General features: G+C 41.5%; 1 protein-coding gene across 1 annotated transcript in view; it reads right to left on the bottom strand.

Moving 5' to 3' along the window:
* The window catches only part of C2 (complement C2), a 43,020-nt gene that overhangs the window by 12,728 nt on the left and 16,945 nt on the right, over positions 1–13,347 (bottom strand). The window lies entirely within an intron of this gene.

Genomic DNA, 13,347 nt, shown 5'->3' on the forward strand with positions numbered 1-13,347 from the left:
GATCTGAGTGATGGGATCAAGCCCGAGTAGGGCTCTGCACTGAGCATGAAGCCTGTTTGGTATCCTCTCTCTTTCTCTCTCCCACCCCCCGCCCCTCCCTCACTCACACGTATGCAACCACATGCTCACTCTCTCTTAAAATAAATAAATAAACAGATAGATGTGAAACATCTCTGAAGTAATCATTTAAGTTTGTGAAAACTCTTTTGATTTACAAATAACTTCTTAAATAAAAATAGAACTACCCTATAACCCAGCAATTGCTCTACTGAATATTTACCGAAAGGATCCAAAAATGCTGATTCGAAGGGGCACATGCACCCCCAATGTCTATAGCAGTGCTATCGACAATAGCCAAAGTATGGAAAGAGCCCAAATGTCCATCGATGGACGAATGGATAAAGAAGATGTGGTATATATACACAATGGAGTATTACACAGCAATCAAAAAGAATGAAATCTTGCCATTTGCAACTATGTGGATGGAACTGGAGGGTATTATGCGAAGCAAAATAAGTCAGTCAGAGAAAGACAAATACTATATGATTTCACTCATATGTGGAATTTAAGAAACAAAACAGACGAACATAGGGGAAGGGAAGCAAAAATAATATAAAAACAGAGAGGGAGGCAAACCATAAGAGACTCTTACAGAGGACAAACTGAGGGTTGCTGGAGGGGTGTTGGGTGGGTGGATAGGCTAATAGGGTAATGGGCATTAAGGAAGGACACTTGTTGGGATGAGTACTGGGTGTTACATGCGAGTGACGAATCACTAAATTTTATTTATTCTATTTCCTGAAATCATTATTACACTATATGTTAACTAGAATTTAAAATTATATATATATCCATATATACATACATACACACAAATAACTTCTTCCAAACACATATGCAAAATAGGGCTCACACTTGGACAAAACTGACTGAATGCAGGAAGACCATGATATCCTCGGTGTTGGGGGTCCCAAAGCTGCTGCTGTGGCACAGCTGCTGGTGCTTCCCTGGCACCCAGTATCTGTTCTCTTTCCCTCCTTCTACAGTAAGATGTTTAGCAAGACACATAGTCACTTAGCCAAAGACTACATTTCCCAGCTACCCCGGCAGCTAGGTAACTGGTGACCTGGTTCTGGCCAATAGGAATTGAGCAGAACTGATACATGTTACTTCCAAGTTATGCCCCTAAAATAAAAGGGGAGTATCCTCCCCTTTCCATAGGCTAAAATATACACCTGATGGTAGGAGCGCTGGGTGGTTCAGTCTGTTGAGTGCCTGACTCTTGATCTCGGCTCAAGTCATCATCCTGTAGTTCATGGGATTGAGCCCCGCATCAGTCTCTGTGCTGACAATGCAAAGCCTGCTTGGGATCCCCTCCCCCACTCTCAAAATAAATAAATGAACTTTAAAAGAAAACAAAAATAAAATAACATATCAATCTGATGGTGATTGAAGCACAACATCCAGAGGATGGCAGAGCAAGCAGACAGAGAAGCCTGGGTCCCTGACGCTGTGTTGATGTCATACCAGCCCTGCCCTACTACTCATATTGTTAACAGAGAAATAAACTCTCTTAAGGGAGATGTTCACAAAGATTCTGGCTTTGTCTTCCTTCAGTCACATAGCAGGATTGAAATTCCCTATCCACTTGCATTGGCCAATGAAATATGAATGTAAGTGACATGTATCATTTCTAGATGGTAGCTTTATGAGCCAGTGCAGTTCTCACTGTGCTTTTTTCCCCCTGTATGGCAACATTCAAGATGGTGGAGACCAGCTCACGTTCCTGAGTTGACACCAAAAGCACTCCTCTGCTGACCCTCATAGGATATGTACATAATATGAGCAAAAAAAAAAAATCTTTGTTTTAATCTATTACATTACCACTGCTGTTGGAAAAAACAGATATCACCCAAAATTTAGGCGCTTAAAAACATGATTTCTTCTTTCTCATGATTCTGTGGGTTGGCCCGGTGCTTCTGCTGCTGCTGTTGCCTGGACTCACATCATGCAGTGACGGCTGAGTTCAGCAAGAACAGTTGGACACCCAGAGTTCTCTCTCTCCCATGGTCTTTCATCCTTAGCCTTGCAGAGCATAAGCAGTCTCAGGAAAGCATTCCAAGAGATCCAAAGTGAAAGCTGTACAGTCTCTTGAGGCCTATCTTCAGAAGTCACACCACGTCACTTCCACCATGTTCTACTGGTGACAGCAAATCACAGGGCCAGTAAGGGTGGGGGAAACTTTACCTCATGATGAGAAGAATAGCAAAGTCATATTGCAAAGAGGCATACACACTAGAATAGGAGAGATTTATGGCCACATTTTGCAAACCACTAAGGCAAGTGAAATTTGGGAGCTGTTAGTTATCAGAACATAATGAACCCTCACCTTGACTGAATACCTAGTCCCTGAATTTGGGGTACCTTCCTTAGGCCACTGCTATGAACTGAATCACGTCACCCAAAATTCATATCCTGAAGCCCTAGCCCCAATATGACTATATTTAAAGATGATAGGGTCTATAAAGAGAATTAAGGTTATGAGACCATATGGAGCATTGATCCAATAGGATAAGTGTCTTTATTTAAAATTTTTTAAATGTTTATTCATTTTTTGAGAGAGAGGGAGACAGAGCACGAGCAGGGCAAAGACAGAGGGAAACGCAGAATCCAAAGCAGGCTCCAGGCTCCGAGCTGTCAGCACAGAGTCCGATGTGAGGCTCAAACTCACAAACCACGAGATCATGACCTTAGCTGAAGTCAGACACTTAACCGACTGAGCCACCCAGGTGCCCTGGGACAAGTGTCTTTATAAGAAGAGACACCAGAGTGCTCTTTCTTTCTCTCTCTCCCTCTCTCCCTCCCTCACTCTTTCTCTCTTCCTCTTCTTCCTCCTCCCCCTCCTTCTCTCTCTCTCTCCCTCTCTCTCTCTCTCTATCTTAGACACTTCCTTCCCATCCCCATGTGTCACAGAGGAAAGGCCACATGAAGATGACTGTCTGTAAGCCAGGAAGAGAGTCCTCGCCAGAAACCAACTATGCTGACACCCTGGTCTCAGGCTTCCAGTCTCCGGAACTGTGAGAAAATATATTTCTGTTTAAGCCACTCAGTCTAGAGTATTTTGTTATGGAACCTGAGCAGACTAACACATCCACCCAGCTCATGTGTAATAGCTGCCTTTAAGTAATAGGGTGTCTTTCTTTCGTGACTTTTTCTCAGCATTTGTTAAGTTAAATAAACTTAGCAGTGTGTCAGAACCCATTATCCCTTCTTCCTTAAGTATTAAAACTTGCAAGTTTTCCACTGGACCCCTGGAGTATGCTCTTAAAGAAAGGGGTGTGTGGGCACACTGGATGGCTCAGTCAGTTGAGCATCCAACTTCAGTTCGGGTCATGATCTCATGGTTTGTGAGCCCCACATCAGGCTCTCTGCTGTCAGCACAGAGCTGGCTTTGGATCCTCTGTTGCCCTCTCTCTCTGCACTTCCCCCCTCCTTGGTGTTTCTCTCAAAAATAAATAAACATTTTTTTTTTTTACAGGATGTGCTCCTCCATTTTTTCTTCTCCCCTTCCTCCTGGCTGGAATGCAGACAGATGGGTAGAAGCCAAAACAGCCACCTTAGACCACAAGATGGAAGTCACATGTTGATGGTGAGAAAGAAACAGAATTAAAGAAGTTCTGCTCCCCAATCCTGCAGGCCTACCATGACTCCCCTGGACCACTTATGCTCAGCCCATGTAAGCCACTGTTGTTCTAGCCTTTGTTTTAGCAGCCAAACATGTTTCTAACTAATACACTTAGCCAGAAATCAATGTGAGAGCCAAAGGCACCACCCACAGACATGTGCTTATCAAGGTCTAATCTAAACTGCTATACATAAAGACAGCCCAAAATATAGTGATTTAAATAAGGTAGAAGTTTACATCTCTCCCAAATAAGAGCCTCAGTGTAAGCAGACAGGGCTGATATGGCAAGGGTGGCCTTGGCTGGCAGGGCACTGTTGCTCATCAGTATCACTCAGGATCTCAGGCTCCTTCCATCGGGTGGCTCTGCCATACCATTGAGAATTGTCCTTGTCTGCATGGTCAAAGTCTTCCAGTCCCAAGTAAGTGGAATGAAATAAAAAATGGGGGGCAGGGGGGACACCGAGGTGGCTCAGTCAGTTAAGTGTCCAACTTTGGCTCAGGTCATTATCTCGTGGTTTGAGAGTTCGAGCCCCACATTGGACTCCATGCTGACAGTGAGGAGTCTGTTTGGGATTCTCTCTCTCTCTCCATCTGTCTCTCTGTCCCTCCCCCATTTGAACTCTCTCTCTCTCTCAAAATAAATAAATAAAGTAAAAAAATACTCCTAAAAAAAAAAAAAGAAAAAAATAGAGGACAAGTAAGGTCATGGAAATTCACCCAACTCTTCCACTTATATTCTGTGGGCAAAAACTTGGTTATATGACAGGCTTGGAAATGTGGTCTCTAGTTTGCTTACCATGTGCACAGTTGGAACTCTAATACTATATTGGAAGAGAATGGATTTCAGGAGACAACAACATGCAAAACAGAGGAGGTCAACTATGATGGGAAACTGTTTGTGGAAACACCACAAAGCCTAGTGGCAAATCAAGGTGAACAAAAAAGTGGGTCACTGGAGTTGGGTCCCTGCTCCAGTTCTCCATGAGGCCCAGTCTAGTGTGGGAGGACCATTACCTGAGAGGCTCTGGACCTGAAGACATCAGATCTTTATTCCCTTCTTTAGACTCCCAAGTAGATTTTCAGTAGATCCCCATTTGGTGAAGGTGATCCTGGCTAGTCCTTTTTTTGCATCATTAAAAAGCCTGGCAAATGCACCTGTTTTCACCCCAGATAGAAGGAAGGAGGTAACTAATGCTTAAAATGACAGCCCCTCCACTCCTGCCAGCGTCTTCCCTCTTGTCCAAATTTCTTCTCATCAATTCAAGGCTTCTAATACTTACTTCCAGGGAACCAATTCTAAAGGAAGGAAGCAACACACCATACTCTGTGACTTATCTCCTATCACAGGTTAAATAAAAAGAAATGACAGGGGCACCTGGATGGCTCAGTCAATTAAGTGTCAGACTTTTGATTTAGTCTCAGGTTGTAACATCAAGCCCCCAGGTGGGCTCTGCCCTGAGCGCAGAGCCTGCTTAAGATTCAATCTCTCCCTCTCTCCCTCTCTCTCTCTCTCTCCCCCCTCACCCACACATGCATGCTCTAAATAAATAAATAAATAAATAAATAAATAAATAAATAAATAAGAAATGATGATGTGATGTCCTTTCAAGATGCCTTACTATGAGCTCCTTGAAAATTTCCTATAAAGAGTAAACAGGCTGGCAAACCAGACAGGGCCCCTGTTGTGTCTTCTCTTGGCCACAGTCTATTCCTTGTCCAGTCTGGGCACTTAAACATGGATCTAACTGACATCTTAGGATCTACCACCCTCAACCTTCCATGGTGACTGTAGTGCCAATTCTCATTTCCAGATCACCCCCTAGTTTTGGAAACTAGGCTGACTTGGCCTGATTCATAGCTACCAGGTGATTTTAGCTGTGGAGTCAATATTACTCAACATGCCTCTTTATATTTGTAGGAGATCTGTCCTTACCTCACTCACATCCTTTGGGCCCCACCATTGGGGAGGGACACTGACTTCCAATAGCAGCTCTTTGCCTGAAGGTTTCTCTGGTGTCCTGCTTCACCTGTGTATAGAAAGCTGGGAATGCCAGAGAACTAAGGCCCCCTGAAAGCCACCCTCAACCTGTGACTACAAGAAATGGGCATATAGGGGCGCCTGGGTGGCGCAGTCGGTTAAGCGTCCGACTTCAGCCAGGTCACGATCTCGCGGTCCGTGAGTTTGAGCCCCGCGTCGGGCTCTGGGCTGATGGCTCAGAGCCTGGAGCCTGTTTCCGATTCTGTGTCTCCCTCTCTCTGCCCCTCCCCCGTTCATGCTCTGTCTGTCTCTCTCTGTCCCAAAAATAAATAAAAAACGTTGAAAAAAATTAAAAAAAAAAAAAAGAAAAGAAATGGGCATATAAATATCCCAGCTGGCTCGCTGCCCCTATGGGACAATTATGCTGTTCTACACAACTCCAGGGTTCCTCAGTGGGGCTAATCTCCACTCATCTGCAATGGTAAATTTGCTTGTCTTTTATTGACTCCTTTCCTTCCCTATCCCACTGCCCCACTCCCCTACCCATGTTTCCTGGTACCACCTCTCAAATGCACTACTTGCCCTTGAATCCTTGCTTTGGGGGCTGCTTCTGGAGAAGACTTCATATTAACAGGACCCATTATGTGCCAGACACTATTCTAAACCCTTTATATGTAGAAGCTCACTAAACCCTCACAAAAAAGCCTATGACCCAGATTCTGTTGTCATCTCCACTTTACAGATGAGGAAGCTGAGGCACAGAAATGGTTAAACGACTGGCCCCAGATTCACACAGGTGCTAAGTGGCAGAGCCAGGGTTCAAACCCAGGCAGCATGGCTCCTGAGTCCACACTCATAGCCGATGCTTCAGCGCCTCTTCCTAATACTTTCTCTGAAGTGGCTCTTCTGAGATTCCTCAATCCCCCTCCAGGGCCGTGCCCCACCCACCCCCTCACACTGTACCTCCCCAAGTCCTCTATCTCCTGAACGCTTGCCTCTTTCTATCCCATCTCCTGGGACACCTTCTCTATTCTCCTCCAATCCTTCATCCTTCAGGAAGCTCTCTCAGTCCTCCAGATTCTTATAGGGCCCACACAGGGCATATGCCTTTTAGCTCTTTGTGTGCTCACCTCAGTCTCCCCAGAGAAAGGACACAAGGGGGGTCTAATGAAACAACAAGCTCCATGAGTAACATCAAGGCTCATGGTTACACCCCAGCCTCAAGATTATACCTCAGCAGAACCTCCTCCCAGTCCTATTCTCTTTCCAACATATGCTCCTTACATGTATACAATTTCTCTGGAAAGGTACACAAAAAACTGGATGGAAGATTTGTCTTTGGGGAGAACTGGGGGCTGGAAAATAGGGTGTGGGGCAAGGAGAGAGATTTACTCATCACGGAATCCCCTTCATTTCTCTTTGCACTTTTTATTGGGTACATGTGGTACATATTCAAACAGATGAAGGGAAAAATAGGGAGCCATGGAAGAACGTTCTGGAACCAGGCAGGAAGATTCTTGAAGAGGGTCTCTGGGGAGTCTCAGCACCTCTTTGCATCCTCAGTCTTGTTCCCAGTATAAAAAAAAAGTCATTTTACAGGAAAAAGTGATTTGAATATCTACCTAAATGTTCCAATACACCAAAAGAGCCACCTTGCTGTATTACTAACAGGAGACCCTTATGCATCCTCTCTGCAGACTGAAGTTTTACAAAATAAAAGAGAAAGAAAAAGAAAAGAGAATAATATGATGAACCTCCATGTACCTATCACCCAGCTTCAACAATCAGCAATATATGGACAATCTGTAGACCCACCCACTCCTTCTGGGATTACTTTTAAACAAACCCAAGACATTATATTACATTTCACCTGTTACTATACATAGGTATGCATCTCTACAAGATAAGTACTCCTTTTTTTGAGAATGGAACAATAATACAATTATCCCACTTTTTATTTTTTTATTTTTTATTTTTAAATTTATATCAGTTAGTTAGCATATAGTGAATTAGTTAGCATATAGTGAAACAATGATTTCAGGAGTAGATTCCTTAATGCCCCTTACATATTTAGCCCATCCCCCATCCCACAACCCCTCCAGCAACCCTCAGTTTCTTCTCCATATTTATGAGTCTCTTCTGTTTTGTCCCCCTCCCTGTTTTTGTATTATTTTTGTTTCCCTTCCCTTATGTTCATCTTTTCTGTGTCTTAAAGTCCTCATATGAGTGAAGTTATATGATTTTTGTCTTTCTCTGACTGACTAATTTCACTTAGCATAATACCCTCCAGTTCCACCCGCATAGTTGCAAATGGCAAGATTTCATTCTTTTTGATTGCCGAGTAATACTCCATTGTATGTATATACCACATCTTCTTTATCCATTCATCCATTGATGGACATGTGGGCTCTTTCCATACTTTGGCTATTGTTTATAGTGCTGCTATAAACATGGGGGTGCATGTGTCCCTTTGAAACAGCACACCTGTATCCCGTGGATAAATGCCTAGTAGTGCAATTGCTGGGTCGTAGGGTAGTTCTATTTTTAATTTTTTGAGGAACCTCCATACTGTTTTCCAGAGTGGATGCAACAGCTTGCATTGCCACCAACAATGCAAAAGATATCCTCTTTCTCCGCATCCTCGCCAACATCTGTTGTTGCTTGAGTTGTTAATGTTAGCCATTCTGACAGGTGTCAGGTGGTATCTCATTGTGGTTTTGATTTGTATTTCCCTGATGATGAGTGATGTTGAGCATGTTTTCATGTGTCGGTTGGCCATCTGGATGTCTTCTTTGGAGAAGTGTCTATTCATGTCTTTCGCCCATTTCTTCACTGGATTATTTGTTTTTTGGGTGTTGAGTTTGATAAGTTCTTTATCAATTTTGGATACTAACCCTTTATCTGATATGTCATTTGCATATATCTTCTCCCATTCTGTCGGCTGTCTTTTAGTTTTGCTGATTGTTTCCTTTGCTGTGCAGAAGCTTTTTATTTTGATGAATATTTATTTTGATGAAATATGAATATTTTGATGAATATTTATTTTGATGGGGTCCCAGCAGTTCATTTTTGCTTTTGTTTCCCTTGCCTCTGGAGATGTGTTGAGTAACAAGTTGCTGTAGGCAAGATCAAAGAGGTTTTTGCCTGCTTTTCCTCAAGGATATTGATGGCTTCCTGTCTTACATTGAGGTTTTTCATCCTTTTTGAGTTTATTTTTGTGTATGGTGTAAGAAAGTGGTCCAGGTTCATTCTTCTGCATGTCGCTGTCCAGTTTTCCCAGCCCCACTTGCTGAAGAGACTGTCTTTATTCCATTGGACATTCTTTCCTGCTTTGTCAAAGATGAGTTGGCCATACGTTTGTGGGTCCATTTCTGGATTCTCTATTCTGTTACATTGATCTGAGTGTCTGTTCTTGTGCCAGTACCATACTGTCTTGATGATTACAGCTTTGTAGTATAGCTTGAAGTCTGGGATTGTGATGCCTCCAATTATCCCACTTTTTAAAAAATTAGCAATATCTATTTTTAAAAATTTTTACTGTGGTAAAATGTACATAACAAAATTTACCATCTTAATCATCTTTAAGTTACAGTTCAGTGGTAATAAATACATCCATATAGTATTTTGACATCACCAACCAAAAGGAGTTGGAACAGAGTCATAAGGGAGCAGTCTGTATGTTATTGAAATTAAGCTGGTATAAATTCAAATTAGTGTTATAACTTTAGGGTATTAAAAGTATCCCCATGCTGGGGTGCCTGGGAGGCTCAGTCAGTTGGGCATCCGACTTCAGCTCAGTTTATGATCTTGCGGTTTATGAGTTTGAGCCCTGCGTCAGGCTCTGTGCTGACAGCTCAGAGCCTGGAGCCTGCTTCAGATTCTGTGTCTCATTCTCTCTCAGCCCCTCCCCACTTGTGCTCTGTCTCTCAAAAATAAGTAAATGTAAAAAAAAAAATTTTTAAGTAATCCCATGGTAACCACAAAGAAAATAACTCTAAAATATACATAAGAGGAAATAAAGTAATTTAAAATGTTTCAACTAAACACAAAAGAAGACAGTAATGCAAGAAATGAAGGACAAAAAAAGTTATAAGGCATACAGATAAGAAAAAGCAAGGGATACCTGGGTGACTCAGTCAGTTAAGAGGTCAATTCTCGGTTTCGGCTGAGGTCATGATCATGGTTCGTGAGTTCAAGCACCACATCCAGATCCATGTTGACAGTGTGGAGCCTGCTTGGGATTCTCTCTTCCTCGCTCTCTTCCCCTCCCTGCTTGTGCTCTCTCTCTCTCAAAATAAATAAATAAACTTAAAAAAAAAAACTTAAAAAAAAAGAAAAATAGCAAAATGACAGAAGTCCCTCCTTATCAGTAATTACCTTAAATGTAAATGGGTTAAACTCACCAATCAAAATACAGAGACTGGCAGACTGGATTTAAAAAAATACAGGGGCACCTGGGTGGCTCAACTGGTTAAGTGTCTGACCCTTGATTTCGGCTCAGGTCATGACCTCACAGTGGTTTGTGAGTTCAAGCCCCACATCAAGCCCCACATCGGGCTCTGAGCTGACAGTTGCAGTCTGCTTGGGATTCTCTCTCTCTCCCTCTCTCTCTGACCCTCCCCCACTTGCTCTCTCTCTCAAAATAAATAAGTAAACCTTAAAAAAATGTTTGGCCGCCTTGGTGGCTCAGTCAGTTGAGGGTCCAACTTCAGCTCAAGTCATGATCTCACAGTTCTTGGGTTTAAGCCCCATGTCAGGCTTTGTACTGACAGCGTGGAGCCTGCTTTGGATTCTCTGTCTCCCCCCTCTCTGCTCCTCCCCTGCTTGTGCTCGCTCTCAAAAATAAATAAATAAATAAATAAATAAATAAATAAATAAATAAACAAACAAACGTTAAAAAATCTTTAAGACTATTTTAAAAATAAAAAGCTAAATTTAAAAAGTTTACAAGAGACAAAGAAGGACATTACACATAAATACAAGGTTCAATACAGCAAGGACATATAACAATCAGAACATTTACACACCTAATTACAGACCAACAAAATATATGAAGCAAAAAGCGTCAAAATTGAAGGGAGAAAGGCAGGTCTACAGTCACAGCAGGAGATGTCAATAACCGATTCTTAATAATAAACAGAACAACCAGACAAAAAGTGAGTGAGAACATAAAGGGCTTAAACAACACAACAAGCCAACTAGATCTAACAGACACGATGTACAGAACACTACCCAACAGCAACAGCGCACACACCCTTCTCCAGTGCACATGGGACATTTTCCAGGATACACCATGTGTTAGGCCATAAATTATATCTCAATAGATTCCAAAGGTAGATACCACACACAGTATCTTCTCCAATCACAATAGGATGAAGTTAGCAACCAACAACAAAAGTAAAACTGGAAAACTCATAACTTTGTGGAAACTGAACAACACACTTTTAAACAACCAATGGATCAAAGAAGAAATCACAAGGGAAATTAGAAAATACTTAAAGATGGATGAAAATGAAGACACAACATACCAAAACTTATGGGATGCAGCAAAAGCAGTAGTAAGAGGGAAATGTATAAACACTTACATTTAAAAAACAAGTTCTCGGGGCGCCTGGGTGGCGCAGTCGGTTAAGCGTCCGACTTCAGCCAGGTCACGATCTCGCGGTCCGTGAGTTCGAGCCCCGCGTCAGGCTCTGGGCTGATGGCTCGGAGCCTGGAGCCTGTTTCCGATTCTGTGTCTCCCTCTCTCTCTGCCCCTCCCCCGTTCATGCTCTGTCTCTCTCTGTCCCAAAAATAAATAAAAAACGTTGAAAAAAAAAATTAAAAAAACAAACAAACAAACAAACAAACAAAAACACAAGTTCTCAAATCAACAACCTGCATTTACAGCTAAAGGAACTAGAAAAAGGACAAACTAAACCCAAAGCTAGCAGAAGGAAGGAAGTAATAAAGATCAGAGCAGAGATAAATAAAATAGAAACTAGAAAAACAATAGAGAAAATCGATGAAACCAAAAGTTGTTCTTTTGAAAAGATCAACAAAATTGACAGCCTTTAGCTAGCCAGACTAAGAAAAAAAGGGAAGACACAAATTACTAGAATCAGAAATGAAATTGGGGACGTTATTCCTGATTCTACAGAAATAAAAAGGATTGTAAGTAAGTACTGTGAGCAACCATGTTAGCAAATTGGAAAACCTACATGAAATGATCAAATCTATTTTTAATAACATGTGACTCTTCACCTTTGACACACTACTTGCATTATCTTTTCTTTATTGAGATATAACACACATAAAGTGCACAGTCTTATGTGTACAACTTATTGACTTTTTACACGGATCGTCACTCGAGTAACCACAACTCATATCAAGATATGGAACTGAGGCGCCCGAGTGGCTCAGTCAGTTGAGTGTCCAATTTTGGCTCAGGTCATGATCTCGCAGTTCCTGAATTTGAGCCCCCATCAGGCTCGCTGCTGTCAGCACAGAGCCCAACTTTGGATTCTCTGCCCCTCTCCTGCTTGTGCTCTCTCTCACTCTCTCTCAAAAATAAATAAACATTAAGGAAAAAAAGATATGGAACATTTCCCACCCCACAAGTTTCTCTTGTGCCCTTTCTAGCCATTTCCCACCCTCTCCCCAAAATTTAATTTTAAAACATAATTTCATTATAAATTTTTTATGTAAAAGCTCAAGTCTTTTAGTTCCCTTAAAACATTTCTTTCCACTTTTCGGCCTCTCACAAATGAAATGCCTCTTTTGAACATTTTTTATAAAATGTTTAATTGTTCTCTGAATTAGAATTTTATTCCACATTTTAGAGTATATGGAATAACAGAACAAAGGATCTGGATTCTTTACAAATAACTGTCATGAAAAGATGGAAGAAAACTGTTATAGACTGAAAGAATTAAGGGTCATATCACCCAAATGCAATGTGTGACCCTTGCTTAGATCCTGATTCTAACAAATCAACTGTGAAAGGACATTTCTGAGACTCAGGAAAATTTGAACATAGAGAGGCCATAGCAGATGATATTATGGATTATGGTTCATTTTGTTAGGTATGATCATTGGGGTGATATTGTCTTAAAATACTTTTGATGTTAAGTATACAAACAGTGGTATATACAGATGAACTGATACGAAGTCTGGCATTTGCTTTAAAATCCTCCAGTGGAAGGGGAAGGCCAGATGAAGCAAGGCTGGAAAACTGTCAAAAATGATTAAAGCTGAGTTATCTGCAGGTTATTCTACCTGCTTTTGTGTAGGTTTGAAAGTTTCCATACTACAAAGTTAAAATATAAAAAAATTTAACCCCCTTTGACCACTCAGATCAAACAAATAAAAAGACTAGATAAGATACAAAGACCCTGCCACAATAAGCACTGTCAAAAATATCAAAAATAAATAAATAATAAAGCTCGGGGAACACATTGAATCATCTTGCAAGTTACACCTACCACTGAAATTAATAAATGAGCCATTCATACATTAGTCTTTCATGAGTGTTATTAGCCATGAGTCAGTTCTTTGGAGCCCAGTCATATCTGCATTTTTAAAATCCCATTTCTGAGATAGACCTTTTTGAAATGACCAAATGAAGGTAGAGCCACCCTGTCAGAGCACCTATTATACTTGCTCAGATGACATGCTACCATCTTTCTATACATTACCACAAAAC

Source organism: Panthera pardus, unplaced genomic scaffold (genome assembly GCF_024362965.1).
Source record: "Panthera pardus isolate Hobbes unplaced genomic scaffold, ASM2436296v1 HiC_scaffold_17, whole genome shotgun sequence".
NCBI lineage: Eukaryota > Metazoa > Chordata > Mammalia > Carnivora > Felidae > Panthera > Panthera pardus.